Below are 18,844 nucleotides of genomic sequence, written 5' to 3'. Positions count from 1 at the left end.
CCAAAGCGATGATATGATGCCATGTATAAAACATTTTTAAAAAGCTATCAAATAATTAAATGAAAACTTGTCAAATATTTTATAAAATTATTATTAGAAAAAAAAAAAAATTAAACAATGAAATTAGAGATTTTTAAGATTGGTGGTCTTAAATTTTTTGAAATTTTTACCATCTATAGATATGACACTTTTTAAATGAAAAAAAAAATATTGTGGTAGACTCATGGAATTTGCAGTAAGCTTTGATTAATACGAATCAAAACTTCATTTTAATAGTATTTTTTGTACATATATTCAAATTACTATTAAAGATATGTTCGATGGCACCTTAATTTCATTTTTTTTAAATATAAAATGTAGTTAGTATTTTGGTTTCATCATAAAATAACTCCTAATGCTATGACCTTACCACTGAACAAGATTAATGTCTTATCATTAAAAGGTTAAAATTTTATTCAAATCATATTTAAATTCAAAAACTAAGGTCATGATTAACCAAAAAAAAGTTATAAGTTATTTTAAATCTTATGAACGGGCTTTTTAAAGGCGTTTTAATTATACTTATACATCATACTACAAAATACACAATTCATAATTAATGAAATCATAGTTTTGTAAACTAAATCATTGTTAATTATAAATAGTATGTCAGATAACATCACATAGGTGCATATTTTTCATTGACGTGACAAGAAACCATAGATAAATGTCCCTTATATTTATTGGTACCGAGTCTCAAGTCTTTCAATGTTTTTATAGAGTTCACTTTAAGTTCTTATATTTCTTTTGAGTTTGTTTCATATGCAAAATTATTTAATTGTTAATTGGAGTCCTTCACTTACAAGTCTATTATTTTATAGTGAAGTCAAATATAAAAGTTACACACCACAGAATTGTGTTAAAATCAAGTCTAAAGCATTGAGTACCCACCTTTATAAAAGACTTAAACAAATTACGACCTTTTTCTTCAATAATTTCAAAAAACTAAACTATTGAAATTCATATTTGCTATAAACTTTATTCGATTAATTTTTATTTAACTATATAAACTCATTTTTACATAATTGCTCGTTCTACATTAATTCTAGTATAAAGCTTTTTGTGCCTTTATGCTTTTGACAGTTTAATATTTAGTTAATAAACTATAAAAGCTTTTTTTTTTGTTGAAAAATGCGAGACAAAATATAATTTATAAATTAATCAAATTGCAATAATAATAAAAATGATATAGAAGGTTGTAATTACTTACTTAATTAGAAACTAGAAAGTAAATAATTATTTTAACCACATAAATGTATACATTATTTACAAGTTAAAAAGTTACCTCTACATATATTTTACAGAAATTAAATAATATTTTGTAAGGAATGAATCGGACGATGATGAATTAAAAATCAATGTTGTTTAATAAAGAAGAAAATTAATATCAATTTCGATTTTGGTCCTAATTTTCTCATGCAAAAACATATTCTAAGCATTATGTGTTAAAAACTTAATTTTGATGGGAGTTTACTTTTTTGTAACTTTTGACTTATAATATGACCTGGAATTAATCCATTTTTCACTAAAAATATTATTAAGTTATTGGCTCAAGTATAATAGGACATAAATGAACACAATATACGTGAACTTCTCCTTAATGGGTTTAAAAAAACCGCTTTCAACGTTGAAAAAAATTTATCGTGTATCTGGGAGATGGTTTCCGACCCATTATTTATTTTTTTCACCAAAATGTAACGAGATATCTTCAGCTCAAATTGAATCTGCTTATTTTCACAAATTAACACCTTTTTCTAATTTTAACAGACATTATAAGATTTATATTATAGGTTACTGATCAGTATTATATATTAGGTTAAGTAAAAAGTTCTGAGCATTTTTCACTAGATGTTTTTGGTGAACTATATCTCATGATTAAAACATTGCATAAAAAAAAGCTTAAGTATGCTGAAAGGTTAAGGGTGGAGAAAAAAGTTGATATATAGTTTTTTGTTTGATGAAGTCAGTTGTGTGTTAAAGCGTTCCAAAATGGAAGAAAAAAAAGTGAAAATTCAATACATTCTTTAGTATCACTACAACTAAGGTGAAAAGGCGGAGCAGACGGCCAACGAAACAAAAAATTGTGCTGTTTATGGACCCAATACATTATAAATTACAACAGCAAAGCTGTGGTTCCAACGATTCAATTTGGTAATATGGACGTCGAAGATGTCGATAAAATAATGGAAATCGTCGAGTTGGATCACTTATTTAATTGCCGATGAACTTAATATTATTCAGAAAACTGTTTGGAATCCTCTTAATCGTATAATCCTAACTATGTTAATTTTATTCTCAAAATAAAGCAAAAAAACGCTCAGATCTTTTTACTTGAACCAAAAACAAAAATAGTGTCATAATTATACCCAGTCTCCCCAACATAGTTTATCTTTATTTTTTGGATACAATTAAAGGGAGTCTGTATAATTTAGTCTCAAACAAATGACCTAAATATACTTATATATTATGTTAAACCATTATTAACCATTTTCTAGAGATTCATTATTAAGATATAAAGAAAATAACAAACATTTTTCGAACAGGAAACAAATGATGTAATTCTTAGTGTTGGATTCGAATTATAATTTTTGAGACGAGTTTTTTATAGTTTTTCAATTTGTGTTAGGAAAATAAGCCAATTTTTAATGTTTTTGAGCATTATCGCAAATATGGAATGGTGTGTCTGTCTCCTTTAGCTTTATCATCATCTTTGAATAAGAAACGATTGTATGTCTTTATTTTTTACTGTCTTCTTATGTGATTCAAGAAGTTTGAGGTCAATAAATGAATGTTTTAACTTTAGATTATTTGGGTTAAACTAAAAATTGAATTTTCTCGGAATTTTTAGAAAATTGTTGGCTTGAGTAAAGTCATGGTTTTTTTTGACTGAGTTCGAGTAACACTCGAAACCATCTCTAGTATATATTATGTAGTCTCTAATTTTATTCTAATATTTAGATATTTGCATAAAAAAGGTGCCCTCTTCTTCACGGTTTACTAATGAAAGAATGTATTCACGTTCATATTATAAGCAAATCATAATTCAAAGAACATCATTACTCAATGTTTATTAATTTCCTATATACCATATGTACATTGTATGTATATATGGTATATTGAGTAACTTTGAGCAAATCAGTTTAGGCCTACATAGTAACGAGTAAATACATTAATAAGTTCCCTCAAACTATGGGTCTACATTATTATTAGTGATGATACGATTAATCAGCATCGACATTGGGAATCGGATTTCTTTCTGGAATTGGGAAAATAATGTTTAATTTGTGATTACCCTTTTTACTTCTTATTGTTTTTTTACTTTTACTTTTTACTAGAAAATATAATATTTGAAATATAATTAAACTTAAAAAAAAATTCCAAAAAAGTTTAATTTGGTCAAATATTTCATAGATAACAAGTTATTTTTAATATTAAAATAATATTTATATGAAATTTTATTTAAAAATTAACTGCTGCGAATGTCTTCAATTTTGTTTCCCAAAATTTTTTTTTGTGAGAATGGCTATGGTTTTTTGGATTTTTTTAATACAAAATTCCATAAACCAAGTTACCCCCACAAATATAATCTTTTGACGCCCCTAGTAGCAAAATAGTTAATTAATATTTAAAATAATCGGAATCGGCATCAGGAATTTTATAGGAGTCACTAATTATTATTATATAAAATTAAATTAAATACTTACTTTATACCTTTGTACTTTGTGCTTTAGTCTGGAAATTATTGACGGGTCTGAGTTCTTGTAACTTTTGTTGAACCGAACTTATTATGTTCATAAAAAAAAAGAAGTTCGGAATAGGTCTCATACAAATTTTAGACTAGATCAATCGATCTTCATCAATTTCATTTAAAATTTGACCTAGATCGATTTTATAAATGCGCTTTTGATGTCATTAAATTAAGAACATATGCACAATTACATCATATTAATTTTAAAGAGTTTCATATGTGTATAACTCCGTATAACTGGGAAGGGCAGCAAATCTGTCCACAAAATGGGACAGAAAAGGAAATCGGTCCATTGAGCCGTTGTGGTGCCAAAAGCTTTAAAACAAAGTACAAAAAGAAGCACTGAGTGGTCAATATTTATACATGAAATTATTTAGCACACTTTTTTGTCTGCTATTGGCGTCCAGTATACCTAAATATTACTGCATATAACTATCAGGCTTATTTAAAAAAATGAATGATGAACAATAAATAAAATCGGTCATTGTTAATTTAGAATAAATTATATCAGATCCCTAATTTTTTTCAAAATCTTCTGTATTCCAATTGTAAATTTAATTTTGTCATAAAGTAATTGAAATTTATTTCGATAAATATGCTTTCTCAAATACTAAGATAGGTATTCAATATTCATGACTTTATTTCAGATGTTAGGGAGTACTTTTATATTTTAATAATTTGTATATTGTACGGACCTGGCGTTTGAATAAGGAAATGGAAAAGCAATGAGAAGGTACTAATTCGAAGATACAGAGAAATTTGCTATAGTATAGACATCCAGGGAGGGGCAAAATGGATAAAAATTCTAAGCTTATTTCTTTAACAAAAAAGCTTGCTGAGGTTAGGAGATACGCTATATTTAAAGGTTCTCGTACTAATTTTTCTCATTATAGAATGAGAGTATTCTTATGATTCACTACCTAAAAATCCAAAATTCATCATTAAATGTTCTTAAAATTGTTGGAACTTTATCAATTTACTATAATTACAATTAATTTTTCTGAAATTGAAAAAAAAAAATAAAAAATATTGTTGAAAAATAAATGGTGAACGATTAAACGAGTTATAATTGGTCGAATTTGGAAAAGTGAACAAAACAATTAAAAAAAGGTAACGAAGTAAACCCTACTAACTATCCGTCTCCATGAGTCCATTTTTCAACTGAATTAACAATGAAAATTCTGCAAAAGGAAGAAAATGTAAGGGAAAATGATAATGTGAACACGGCTTTATTTAGCTAACACGAAAACACCCTTTGTATTTTGTTGTGGACTGTCGATTCCCTCCTTTTACTTGATACGTCCTGGATATTTCATAATTTATTATTTTTGATAAATAAACGAAGTAATAAGTTTTACCATACATATGCTCCGTTTCCAAAAGTACAGGAATACAATTTTTTGTTGATTCATTGTCACATATATTAGCAATATTATTATTTCTATGAAATTTCTTTGGCTATCATAGAAATACGAATGTATAGCTACGCTTTTAATCAAATATTATAATACAGTATTTAATAAAATACTATTTGGGTTTTAATATTATAATAGATATATTTAATTCATTTTAAAAATTGTTAGGGAAAAATATGACAATTATATTTTGGGAGATTATTTTTGGGCCTTTTTTCTGTTTATTTCGGAGGAAAATTTGCATGATACAATAAAAGTATCAAAACTATACCATCAAAAGAATAATAAAAAAAGTATGAGGTAAGATGTAACATCATAAAAAGTGACATCTTGCGTGGAGAAAAGTCACTCTACGACCAATTAACAGAAGATTTCGATACTATTGTATAGTTTTAGTGAGGACTTGGACTTGTCCATATTTTAAAGATGTGTAACTCGATTTGTTCACATGAATACAACTCACAACTTCACTGGAATTCAAAAGTCATTTAATTTTTGTTTTCTTGAATATGAAGTATTCTTTAAAAAACCTTTCATTTCCTAAAAACTTGAACTGGACTCGAAGAAAATATTAAGCACTCAAATTGAACTTGATGAAAATATTATCCAACTTCATATTGATGTGGACTTTTGAGCAAATACTTGATGTTACACTTGAAGTTGCAGAAACAATTACTTTTACCAATTCTGCCATAGATTAAGACTGAATAAATTGGTCCAACATTTGAAAACGAATATATTTCGTTCCTTGGTCTAAAACTATGGTTTTTAACTAAATATCGGTGTAAAAAAGCCATTTAAGGGCAAACCAGAAAAACATTGATCTGGTACTGAGCCACAGTACTAATATTGATGTATTTTAAATCATCTTGGTAATTTTTTATTCAATTCAGACTAGACAAAACGGAAATTACATGTTTCTATGCTATATAAATATTTGATATAATTATTTACCAATACAATTAAGTCAAATACTTTTTTCTTGGGGGAGAATTAAATTGAACTAAATATAAATAAACAAATAAACGTAACTAGAATACAAATTATAAAATAGGTCTTATTTTGTTATAGTTTACAAACCAATGCTAACTACATATAAATAAAATATATATATATATACATATAAAAAAACTCTGACCTCCATTTTGCAAACTTAATTAGCAACTCAGACTTAATTAAATTTTTTTTTGCAAGCAAAATAATAACAAAATTCATATTTTGATGTATTGCATACATACATGTGTATATACATTAATACTTTTTTGAATGAAAGAAATCCTAAATTAAATATAAATATTTGGTAAAAAAGTTATAAATTAAAAAACAAACATAACCTAATTATATAGAAGCAAATTTTATATATTTTGTGTGTGTCTATAAATGATGTGTTTTTGTTGGTGACATATTATTGACGTTTAAATTTTCTAATTTTGCACCCCTTTAAGTCAGGGGTTATAGACCTTTTGTAACTAAAGGGAGTTTTATGATTCTCAAACATTTAAGAGGCACACCATCAAAAAAAACTTAACATGTTTATAGAAAAATAAAAATAAACTGGGACTCTTACACCACTGATTGTTTTAATGACTGAAATACATATTCTGCTTATTCTCAGTAAGACAATTGGCCTTGCTACTGGGAAATGCTGATATCAAGTCACATTGTAAATGTTACTATTATTTAAAAAATGGATTAAGTAAAATCTAAAATAACAAGGATGGCAGTTGCTACAAAACAGAGCTTATTGAAGGAGGCTGAGATACGGGCCTTGAATTGAGCGTTTCGATGGAAAACCCGGACTCACATAAATGTGTCTGTTGTGAATGCCACAATAATTTGATTGCCCGTTTTTAAAGAGAGGGATCTTAACTGCCAGTAAGAATGCAGAATGAAGTAAGAACTACTTTCAGGTTGCAACTACAAAAAGTTGCTCCACTTTCCATTATTATGCTTTTTGAGCCTTTTTCAATAGTTTTTTTGTACTGTAGGTAACATTTTAGCTCCTTTGGGGTTTACTACGTCACATAATAACGATTAAAGACTAATCTTGTACAACTACTTCCGATGCAAACTGGTTGAGAATCTCTGCTCTAAATTATACATGTCTACATTGAAAATCAAACCATCTAAATGTAGAAAAGACCAGGAACGATTGCAACACTTTTTGCAAATTGTTAAATTGCTCAGATTTCCCTTCACTAAGACTTACTAAAATCTAGCATAGTCTGCCTAATATGTAGGGATGGTATTTCTAGAGAGAACAAAGAGAAAACATGTCAAAACTTATGGTTTTACTGAATTAATACTTATATTAATATCAGCTCCCTGTTATATTATTTTGGCGGAGAAAATGAAATACTGCTAAAAAATCATACCTTCTACATTTAAAATAGTACTAATTTAAATATATATATAAATATTATTATTTTATAATGCATTTTAAGAAAAATATACAAAAGATAAGCTGGAATTCATCCTTCAAAGATAGATGTTAACACCACGACAATATACTTATATTTTAGAATGAACAAAAAAACAACAAAAAAAAGCCCACACACCAACTACTTTTCCTTTCTAATCTCTAAATTATGTTTTTTACTACTAATATGTCTGTTATTATTTAAATCTAGATAGACATGATACCTGTCAGTAGTTTTTCTACTAATTGTATTTGACCCCATTAAATATTGCAGCTGTCATTGAAGCCATATAAACTTTCAAAAGTCATTGTGACAGTTTGCAACCTGATTTTTTATAAATTGTGTTAATGTTATAAATTAAGAAAATTATACTAAAACTATACTGCTCGATTATTAAAATATAATAAAATTTAAATTATTTATAGATTACTGATCAGTATTGTAGAATGAAAATGTTATATATGTACAAGGGCGGTCTGAATAGTTTCCGACCTTACAAAGATAGAAGACATTTTTTAAAAAAGTATATTCGGTTTATTCTTCAACATCGGACTCTAAACACTCCTAGCAGCGATACTCCCGTCTTTGTAAACCGTCTTAATAGTACTACACGCTTTTCTCTACAAAAAATGGTTCACAAAGGTGAATTTTTCATTTGACAATAATCTTTGCAGTCCACTGTTTGGACCGTATTTTTATTTTGGGTGTAAAACGGGGATTCGTAGTCTCATCTACAGTAATTAATCGGTGTCGAAACCTGAATTTATTGGCCTCAAACTGCACCAATGGAGCGATACTCGATTTTCTCAATTTTCACAAAAACACTCTCTTCAACTCACTCAAATGATTTTTACATAGGAAGTGCTCGTCCAAAATGGCTGTAACTTTAACTTTAGTAAGTAACTGTCAAGATATGCTAGATAGATATGATTCATTTCTATTTACGAGTGCTGCAATCTTCAGATTGAGGTGGGAAACTTTTAAAAACGTCCTTCAATTCAATGTGCGTGTGCTCGTATTTTATCCCTAGAGTACTATGAATTACAATATCTCAAATTTCATCTTACCGAGGGAGTTATCAACCTTGGAAAAATTAAATTTACTGATTGTAATATAAGCAATAATATAGCTGTATTGATTTTTGCGGGAAAAAGGCCTTTGCAACTGTCCCAGACCTTTCCTATATGAAAATGTCCTGTTTTTTTTTTGCAGTAAACTCTTGTTTCTTTTGTAATAAAGTATTTTTTTGGTGAGTATTGATTAAAAATAAGAGGGTTTCGAAGTGTCAATCTTTAAACGCCATTTTCTATTTAAATGGTATAAACGATCTGTATTTTGAAGGTATGAGATCCAACTTTTTTTAAAGATTCCACTAGATATTGTAGGCTTTGGTTAAAATATGTGCGTAATAAAGTTTTTTTTAAATAAAATAAAAAAGATCATACTTGAAGTAAAATATTTACTCAATTTTAAAATTTAAACGGCTTAAGAGGTCTGAAAAATGACATTTGAAGCCTAAAACTTCGTAAACGTCCTTTTTTATTCAATACGCTCCGGAAAGTCCTTTGGAGTAAAAAAATATGAAATTACTTCATACCATTCTCGTAATCCTTACTGAGCATTAGGTGTAAAACTTCATTGCTCAACCTCTTTTAAAGTTACATTCATCCTTTTTAAATATGTAAATTCTATTCTTATTTACTTTTCTTTTTCAAAATGACGCGCTGAGCTTTAGCTTTAGCTACAAACAAACGTTGTTATAAACTATTTTATCAAAGACAGATAGACTAACTTTACCTTATTTATATATAAGATTATTATGTTGGTTTAGAGATATATAGATTGGATTATTTTCATTATCAAAAAAAATCTTATTTTCGTTCCCTTTATAATTGTACTTATGTAAACTAATGATCTCGAATATGTTCAACAAAAGAATATATTTTTAACAATGATTTGTGCTTTTCATTCTTTGTATGAAAAAAGTTTTTGGTATGATCAACGAATTCATTTGGTATTTTATTAAAAGATTTTTAGCAAATATTTTGTATTTATTGTTTGCAAATGAGTTTTAAGTTTTTTTTTTTTTGTAGCAGTTATTTATCTTTTTCATATTATTTTAAAGTGTGTCAATACAGAAATCTATTTTGCTAATTTGCAGACTTGATGTTCAATGCAGCAGAAAGAATACGACCAAAACCTATGATATTTTCGAGAAAAAGAAACTTTTATAATTCATAAATAAGTAAAGTCAGCAACTTTAAATCAAAAAGAGTCAAATGATAAAGACAGCCTACATCAAAGTAGTTATATGTTAGTATAATCCATCATTAAAAGCTATTCGTTAGCTTTAAAAAACTTATGGTATATTTTATTTTTGTTATAAATAAAAACTTAAACTGTTTCTAAATATATTGTCTTTGATTTTTTTAAATTTGAACCATATAAAAGTTATAAGATTTTTTTGATAAAAACTTGTTGAGTGCAAGGTTAATAGAAATGCAAGGTTATATCATATCGCGTGTACGACTGATGTTTGACTTCTACCACGCTTTTAATATTTACGTCATAGTAGATGAGTGGTTGCATGTTTTGTCAAAATCTGTTTTTCTTGCCCAGGAGTTGGTAGAATACATTATATTAAACATTCTGGCAATAGTGACGAAATAGACAATGAGTGGTTGCGTATTTTGTTAAAATCTGCCTGTCTTGCCCCGCAATCGATAAAACACACCCAAATGAAAATTCTTGGCCGATTACATGATGGTCTAATCTTGTATTTCTATTAACCTTGGTAGAGTGGACAATTCATGGAATAAAATGTTAAGGTGTAATTTATAACTGTCATAATTTTATTTGCATAGGTTTTTATGAACATATTTTATATAAAATCAAAATTTGTTGTTCGATAAAAGCTTTTATTTAACTATATACATGAAATTATGATTTTTATAAATCACACAGTTATTCCTTATTCCATTAGTTTTTCAATATATATGTAGTGTTTTTTTTAATTTTTTTGAATTAAATGGGCTCTTACTTTATTTGGTTAAAATTTAGAAAAATCAAAGACAAACATTTAATAATTTAAGATAAAACTAAGATCATGGTTTACTTCTTGTTTTTTTATAACAAAAAAATAAATACATATCAAGATAATTGATAGCTTTTCAATGATGCATTATAATTGTATATAATTCTTTTGGTTTATGATATATCTCTAATCAAATATTCATCAATAAGAATATTTCTTCATCTTTAAGGCATCAGAGCTCAAAGTTAAACAAAGTTGCAGGTCCAAAATCTCATTTCTGAGCTTGTCTACTTTCATTAGTATCACATCGTAAATTTTAGTCAAATCCGTTTTCTTGTGAAAAGTTTATAATTTATAGAATGACCAATATATATATTCTTGCCTCAAAATTCGTTGAATCAAATATATTATTGCCACTGTAACCTACCTTTTTGTAGATTTGTTGGTTGTGTAACATCCCCAATACAGCTTTTATTCCCTGAAACAATATATTTAGTTGTCTGAACTCGAGCTGTTCCATTTGATAAATGACATATAGTTTCTTCTAAATCATATGAAAATCCAAAACAATTGGATAAGATTCCACAAAGACCACGGCAGTTTTCCATTGATATGTTCTTATATGTTTTAAATATATCACTGGCATCTACATCTTCATGAAGAACCATACAATCTTAAAAAATCAAATATAAATAATATAAGTTGAATTATATAACATGGATTTAATATTAGCTTAGTTATTATCCTTTTTAATTAAGTATTGTAGTTTCCTAACTTTTAGAACCCATTGGAGACCCATCAGATTAATTGATCCATATAGTATTAAACCGTAATTAAAAAAATATATATATGTTTGTATAGGTAAGACATATCCTGATATCAAAACATATATTACCCATTCCATGTCTTTCCGATGTAATTACAAAAATATTTTCTGATCCGATCTAATATTTTAAAAATGATTAGAGAAAAAAATGTTTGATTTAAAAAATACAACTTTGTCAAATTTGATACCATTTTATTCGTATTAGCAAGATGACTGTTTAAAAAAGAAAGCAATTGTTAGGGAAGACAAACTGGACAATCTTTGTAATGAATAAATATTATGTTGGATTTTTTAACAAAATTTACTAACTAGTGGGCAAAATTGCTCGAGTATTCTTTTTAAGAAGTAAATAAGTCATAACAAATGCATTCATCTCTGCATATTAAACATTCCCTGACTACAAAAAATTGAACAAAATCCTCTTTTTTTTCCTGATTGCATCATATATAATATCGAAGAAAATTTTGAATTTAGCAGTTTCCCCCGAAATTAGAAATCCTTTTCAAAATCATCAGAACCTAATTTTGGTACTGCAACTTGGTTAGTAAAAGTTAAATACTAAATTTGAGCTAATTTGGTTTTTGTTTACTCAAGCGCAATTGCAATTTCTGAACACGTATGAAACAAAAAAGTTGTGCATTATTTTAAAACAAGTTTTGCAATAAAATATTTCTATGAACCAAAAAAAGATAATTATGTTTTTTTAATTTTTTTGTGAATCTAATTTCTTTGATTGCAGAGAGCAATAAGTCAACGCACCTAGACTGTATATTAAATATAATACATAAACATTATTAAATTTATGCATGGAAAACAAAAAAGGATTCTTGATTCTTTTTTTTCTTAATAATTATCATTTTAACATAATATAAATTTAAATTTAGAATGTAAATATTGTATTGATATTCTAATTAGAAAAATATCTACATTTAGAGTGTTGCAGTCCTCCATCTTCCCTCCCCCTAATTATTAATCATCGTCAGAATCTTATGGCCCTTTCTAGAGTACTACAATAACGTCAGTTGAACACATATAGAGATACAATTATTAGTACATATGTCAAATTTTACTGCGTAGTGCCTAAATTTTCATTTTTGTTGTTGTTAGAAACAGCTATTACTAATTGTCGAATTTGCATTCACAAGGTACACTTTGTTCATTAGTAGCATTTATCAGTATTTGAGAGTTGGTATAAAATACTCTTTAGCCTAAGTAATTATTTTGTTGTAACATTGAATAGTTTTGGTCAATTTGACCAAAAGAACAGTAAGGGTTAATATCTATGGATAACATGATTGATTACCTTCTATATAGCTGTTCATTTTGGATCGAATGTATATTTCTTCAACTTCTAAGGAATAGTTACCAGTTAATTGTATCCAAATGTATCGACCACTATTGTTTGATTCACATTGAGATCGGATTTTGTTTTTATTTATCAATTCATTTTTCAATAAGCATTCAACATTACTGGTATTATAAGTATTTTGATTAATTGGAACTCTGTACAAGGACACAGAGATTTGAATGTTACTGATATTGTTTCGAAACATAATCACAATGGAGCTGATTGTTGAATATGATTTAAGATCTATTGATATCCAGGGATCCGGCATTGTTACACTTTTGTAATAGTATTTATCTATGTTTGACGTAGCTCCATCCAATGCATAATGGATTCTATAATCCCTATTCAATGATTTTTTTCCTTTTATAGAGGGTCTATCTGAAAATGCAATTTATGCAATGAATCACATTTTATTGAATGAATACAAAATAACTTACCTATGTTTCTACAAGTATAAACAATGTTTATTCCCATATTTCCTTCCATACAAGATGAATTTCCTAATACAAACTTATTTGCATTACCTATTAGACAATGTTCTTTGCCATTACACCTATTTGTATAACAAAATAAAGTTTTTTTCTTATTTGAAAAAATGCTGTTCATACTCATTTTGTAGGAATTGCAAGAAAAAGTCTTCCTTTATTGAAAGACAACTATTATTTGACTTCGAATTGATAGCGTTTGAAGAACATTGTTCACTGATAGAGGTTTCAAGTACCTGAAGCATTCCTTTTTCATGTTTACAGCCGACTAAAATCAAATCCTTCCTACAAAACGTCCTTTCATATGAAATTGTTGGTACTTTAGAAATGTAAACGAATGGTTTTTGAGTACCATTCTTAATATTTGAAATATTTTGTGAGTTTATTGTAATTTGAGAGATATTTAAAGAAGCTTCTACGTCTAAACTTAGTTTTTCTTTGTTACTAGATCTTTCTTCAACGATCACATTGTCTAGATTGAGGGATTGCTTGAGCACATCATCTTAAAAATATAATGGATTATAATCTTAAATTTTTTAGGTAGATTTTCACATAGCACAACGTTAACTTTGTCAGCTTGGAACTATCATAGTATATGCCACTTTGTTACCTTTTTACTCACTCACAGCCTTTCATTTGAAAAGAAAGAGAAAATCAGGGGTGTCCATAGGATTATATATATATACTTTTAGGATTGGTTTTTTGAATTTTTTTGAATTAAAATCTAAAAATAAAATATTTTGAAACAAATTTTAAAAATTTATACCTATTCAGAAAAAAATTAAAGAAATCCTCAGCTATTGACAAAATTAAATTTTTGGAAAAAAAATTTCAAATACTATATTTTTAAATAAAAAATTAAAAAAATTGATAGCTATACACAGAAAATTGAAAATTTTGGAAAAAATTGAAAAATTAAATTTCAAATGTATACATATATATAAATAACAAATTCACGAGAAATTAAATGTTTTTTGAAAAAATTCTGAAAATAAAATTATTGGCCTTCTTACATAATTTGCCCGAATGACGAAAAAAAATTGTAAATAAAAGCAAAAATTCCTTAATTTGGAAAGGCTACAGCCTCAGCAGCCCACTTCCTGCAGATGCCCTAAAACTTGACCCAAAATCAGTTAGTAGTTTGCCAATTTTTGCCAACTATCGAATTACAATCTAATAATTTTTGGGAATTGTTCACATCTCAACAAGAATTTATTCAAATTTAAGCAATTAGCGATCACATAACTGCTAGGGAAAATAATGAGAAAATCGCTAACTGACAACAAAAAATAGTGTTATTTTTTTATTGTGATAACACCATATTATACATGTTTTCATACATAAACGATTCTTCATTTCAGAAATAAGATGCTTAGTGACAACTAAAGTTTATCGTTAATGTAAGGAATATGGCAAAATCAGGATATTTTAGAATCAGATAAGACATTCTTACAGAATTAATCTCTAGTGGCAGTTTCTTTTTTATAAACTAGCAAGATTTGTGGTCATCGAACAATTTACATTTAAATAAATAACGCTTAAAATTTGAAAATAATAATGTGGCTATTGAGGCTACCCACAAATTTCTCCCTATGATAGCTTCAAATTTTGATGTTAACTTTGTTGTAAAATTCCATCTTAATTGAATCAAAGAAAAATACAAAATGACTCACGATCCGTTATCTCTATCATGGCCTTTGTAATAGAAAAGCTTAGACCTAAATAGGACTCCCAAATAATACCCCAACCCTTTGAATATTCTTTTGATAGTTGTCCATTCAGATTTAAACCATTCAAGTTCGAAGAAAAACAATTATTTGGATGGAACCACCAAGCTGCATTTGAACTGGATGCACATTTATTTGAAAAGTCTCTGTTCCATGTAGAAAATGAAGAATTCACCAATGGTAAACTAGGAATTAAATCCAAATTATGAGTGTGAACACCATTATAGTGAAGCTTATATCCTGTTGCATTGCTTCCAAATGTAATATTTTGAAGAGTTATGCTTTGAAAAGTATTGTTCTTATCATAAAATCTTATAAAAAAATTAATCGTGAAATCATAATTGTGCTAATTCAAATGTTACTATTTAAGTCACTCACGATAGTATCATATCCATTCCTTTTTTATCTGTTAATTCTTTTAAATTTTCCAAACCCAACCAATATTCTCCCAATGGGGTTCCAAACCCTGCTTCATACGAATTCCAGTCCCTATTGAAAAAGTTGATAGAGTTGCCAAATTGGCCCCGTCGTTGTACCAATGTATAGGATGTATTATTTATCCATGAGCAATAAACTTTAGTTATAGTCTGATTTGATAACCGAATAGAATAAATTCCGTTTTCGTAAGATTTTTTAGTGTAAAAGTTACAGTTTTCCGCCTCAATTTCATCGTTACCTGGAATTAAAGTGGTCAAAAACATGATTTTATTAGTATATGAATGTTTTGTAACTGTAATAAAAGTTATTAATATATATTTCGTCAATTAATACAAAAATAGGGTCAAAATTTATTCATAAAACGCATAGTAACTTTCATAGCTAGCATCTCTCAACCTTTCTTTCAAATAAAGGGGGGGCAAAAATCATATTTTTATTTACAGGGGCGTCAGTAAGATTATATGTATATATTTTTTTTTTGGGGAGGGGTAGGTACTTGGAATTTTTTTGGAAAAAAATTGATAATTTTAATTTTTGCAAAATCAGAAAGACTAAATTCTAGACCGAACGAAGTTTTTAAAGTTATATAGACCTTCGGTAATTATTAATATAGAATGGTAGTTTCTTGAGAAAGTTCAATTGTTGGTACTTTCATTGCCTTAGTTCCTAATGAACCCCTTAATTTTAACCCACGGTGTTTTTTTAATATTTTAACAATAATTTTTTAATTTTCTTGAGAATAACTGTGGATTTATAAGATTTAATTTTAGAATTTTTTTCCAAAATAAATAATTTTAGAAATTTTTTTCCCCAAATATTTTCAAAACAAAGCCCCCCCCCCCGAAAAAAAAAAAAAATCCTGCGGAGACCCCCAATTTTCCCCCAAAATATCTAAAAAAAATTTTTTTTTTTGCAAACATATTTTGCATCAGATTAAGTAATTTGGAATGTAAGTTTTATGACTAGTGCAATTGTTGAAGTCTCAGAAAAAGGAACTGTTGCAGCTGTCCTGGGATGTAACCAGTGTCTATCGACCTTTCCACCTGTGAAATAATTTTATAGAAACCACAATAAAAAAATTTCAAAAAATGGTGCTTCCTTCAAATTTTGTCTCCACCAAAAATATTAATACTAAAATTTCAAATGCAAGATTTTTAGATTTATAATTGTGGAACGAAATAAGCTCTCTTACGATTATTCCTTTTTACAGTATTAAGGGTACACACTGTCTCTTAAAAGTTGTGCAGAAAATCAGGACATTTTAGTACCTTAACGGTGAATAAATAAACAAATAATGGAAAACCTCGTTGAATGGTCTTTATATTATTTTCCAAAGACATTTTTTACGCAAACACACTAAGTGACGCAACAATCCATCCTTTAGAACTGTCGATCAGTAATATAAAAAACATGTCCTAACTTCAACAGGCGAGCTGAAAAAATTCTCTGGAAACATTGGCAATTACATTATTCACGTAGGAGCTAATTTCCTAGAACAAAGCCCAAACATCCCCTTCTTTATAGAAATTGGTCAAGGGGAAAAAACCAAAATGACTAAAAAAAACAAACCAAAAAAAACCCCCACCAAGTTTGTTGGCACGAAAGCGCTGGAAAAACCTTAATATGAAGGAAAAAGAAATAACCCCAATAATAATACACTCAAACCTCTTTAATATATGGTCATGGAAGTGGTTTCGGTACAAGTTGGCGACATCATTTCTATACACTATCAAGTCGAATAAAACGGACAGTGGAAGTTTTTTCTGCATAGAAGAAGTAGAATTTTCGTGACACTTATTTGATTTCTGTGATCAATTGAGACTTCTATTATTTATGGTGGAGAATATCATTACAGATAGGTTTGGTATAAGTATCAAGGCGTCAGTTTGGTTCATTGCTCTTACAATGAGAAGAGAAAGTGATTTTAAAGTGGAGGCTAAAATAGCAAAGACATTGATGATAATTTATGCATGTTGATCAAAAACGACTCTCTTTCCTACAAGTTGAAACACACAAATCGACTTTCAAACTGTTGCACATTTTATATTTTGATTTTTTTAAAGGGGACTTCTACCCAATCATTCAATAGCATTTAAATTTTTTATTCTTTATTTAATAACTTGGTTTTTTATTATTATGTTTTTGTGTAATTTAAATTATTAATTTTTAGTTGAATATTTTGTATATGTGTAATAAATAACAATTATTTCTATATTCAGATAACAAAGTTGGAATAAAATTTAATAATAAAATTAACTGTTGACTTGTGTTATTAATATATATGTTTAATTTTGGATCTTGAGTACTGTATAGCTACATGTTTACAATCGAACGACGACAATGGAAAAATTGATGAGCTTTATATTGTAAGATAATAGCCTTCGGGGCTTATTTGATGGATATTAATAAGTCAAATGTCAACTATGTATATCTAAGGCTCAGAAAGTTTTCAAAATAAATTGAAAAAATGCATGGTAATTTTATTTTTGGTAATCTACAAAATATTAATCCTTTCTCTCTTGTCACAGCTGATTGTAAGCTGATCTCTTCAATTTGAGAGTAATTTGAGCATAGATTTTTGTTTAAACATTTGTCAAATTGATCTCTTTACAAACATTTCTCAAATTGTCAAGGTTAGGACGTTGATTTTCGGTTTCTTTTTTAAAATTGTCCATTATACAGAGAATTCTCATCACTGGTGATATCCATTGTTTTAAATAAAATGAACTCCCAGAATAAAAAAAAATAAACTGGAAATTAATTTGATCTCCCAGATAATTTAGAGGATGTTTAAGAGTGTAGCAATTTAACTGTGAAGACGTTTTATTGATTAAATACAAGCAGCTATGCAATGAGGAAAAAAAATGAGAATTCCACTCTGTTTTTAGGATATATTTACATCGATATTGATTCTCAATTACACAAAACACAAAAACCGTTTTCTGCATCTCAAGGAGACTATATATGGGTTTGAGTTATTTATCAATAAGAGATTGGTGTTTCAAAAAACAACTATAAGAAAAACTACGTTTTCTAAATTTATTCAAAATAAAAAAGTTATGGGGAAAAAAGAAATCGTTGAAAATTGCAAATTCGTTTATTTCAGGTGCAACAAAGGAACTTCCAATCGAATATGGGATTAGTAAAAAGAATAAAATTTGCAGAAATTTGTATGAAGATTGGTTTGCATATAAATTGCCAAATAGCAATTGATATTTAAGCAAAATATCAGTCCTTTTTTGAATAATTTTTCAAGTTTTTTCCTTTTTTCCATTTTTTTCATCTAACGTCAATTTTCAATCTTTTAAAGAGAAACATTTTAAACCAATGCATTTTGAACATAAAAATTAACAACTCTATCTTT

The 18,844-nt window shown here is 27.7% G+C and overlaps 1 protein-coding gene across 1 annotated transcript in view; it reads right to left on the bottom strand.

Moving 5' to 3' along the window:
• The window catches only part of LOC121129334 (uncharacterized), a 38,180-nt gene that overhangs the window by 10,631 nt on the left and 8,705 nt on the right, over nucleotides 1-18,844 (bottom strand). The window contains exons 3-8 of the transcript XR_005868421.2: nucleotides 15,421-15,718; nucleotides 14,989-15,353; nucleotides 13,439-13,817; nucleotides 13,268-13,383; nucleotides 12,786-13,208; nucleotides 11,084-11,329 (exon numbers count right to left, since the gene is read on the bottom strand). The gene's annotated coding sequence lies outside the window, so the exon portion shown is untranslated. The remainder of the gene's footprint in view (nucleotides 1-11,083; nucleotides 11,330-12,785; nucleotides 13,209-13,267; nucleotides 13,384-13,438; nucleotides 13,818-14,988; nucleotides 15,354-15,420; nucleotides 15,719-18,844) is intronic.

This window comes from Lepeophtheirus salmonis, chromosome 14, assembly GCF_016086655.4.
Source record: "Lepeophtheirus salmonis chromosome 14, UVic_Lsal_1.4, whole genome shotgun sequence".
In the NCBI taxonomy this organism is placed as follows: domain Eukaryota; kingdom Metazoa; phylum Arthropoda; class Copepoda; order Siphonostomatoida; family Caligidae; genus Lepeophtheirus; species Lepeophtheirus salmonis.
The sequence above is the reverse complement of the archived record's forward strand: the minus strand, read 5'-3'. Positions and strand labels throughout refer to the sequence as shown.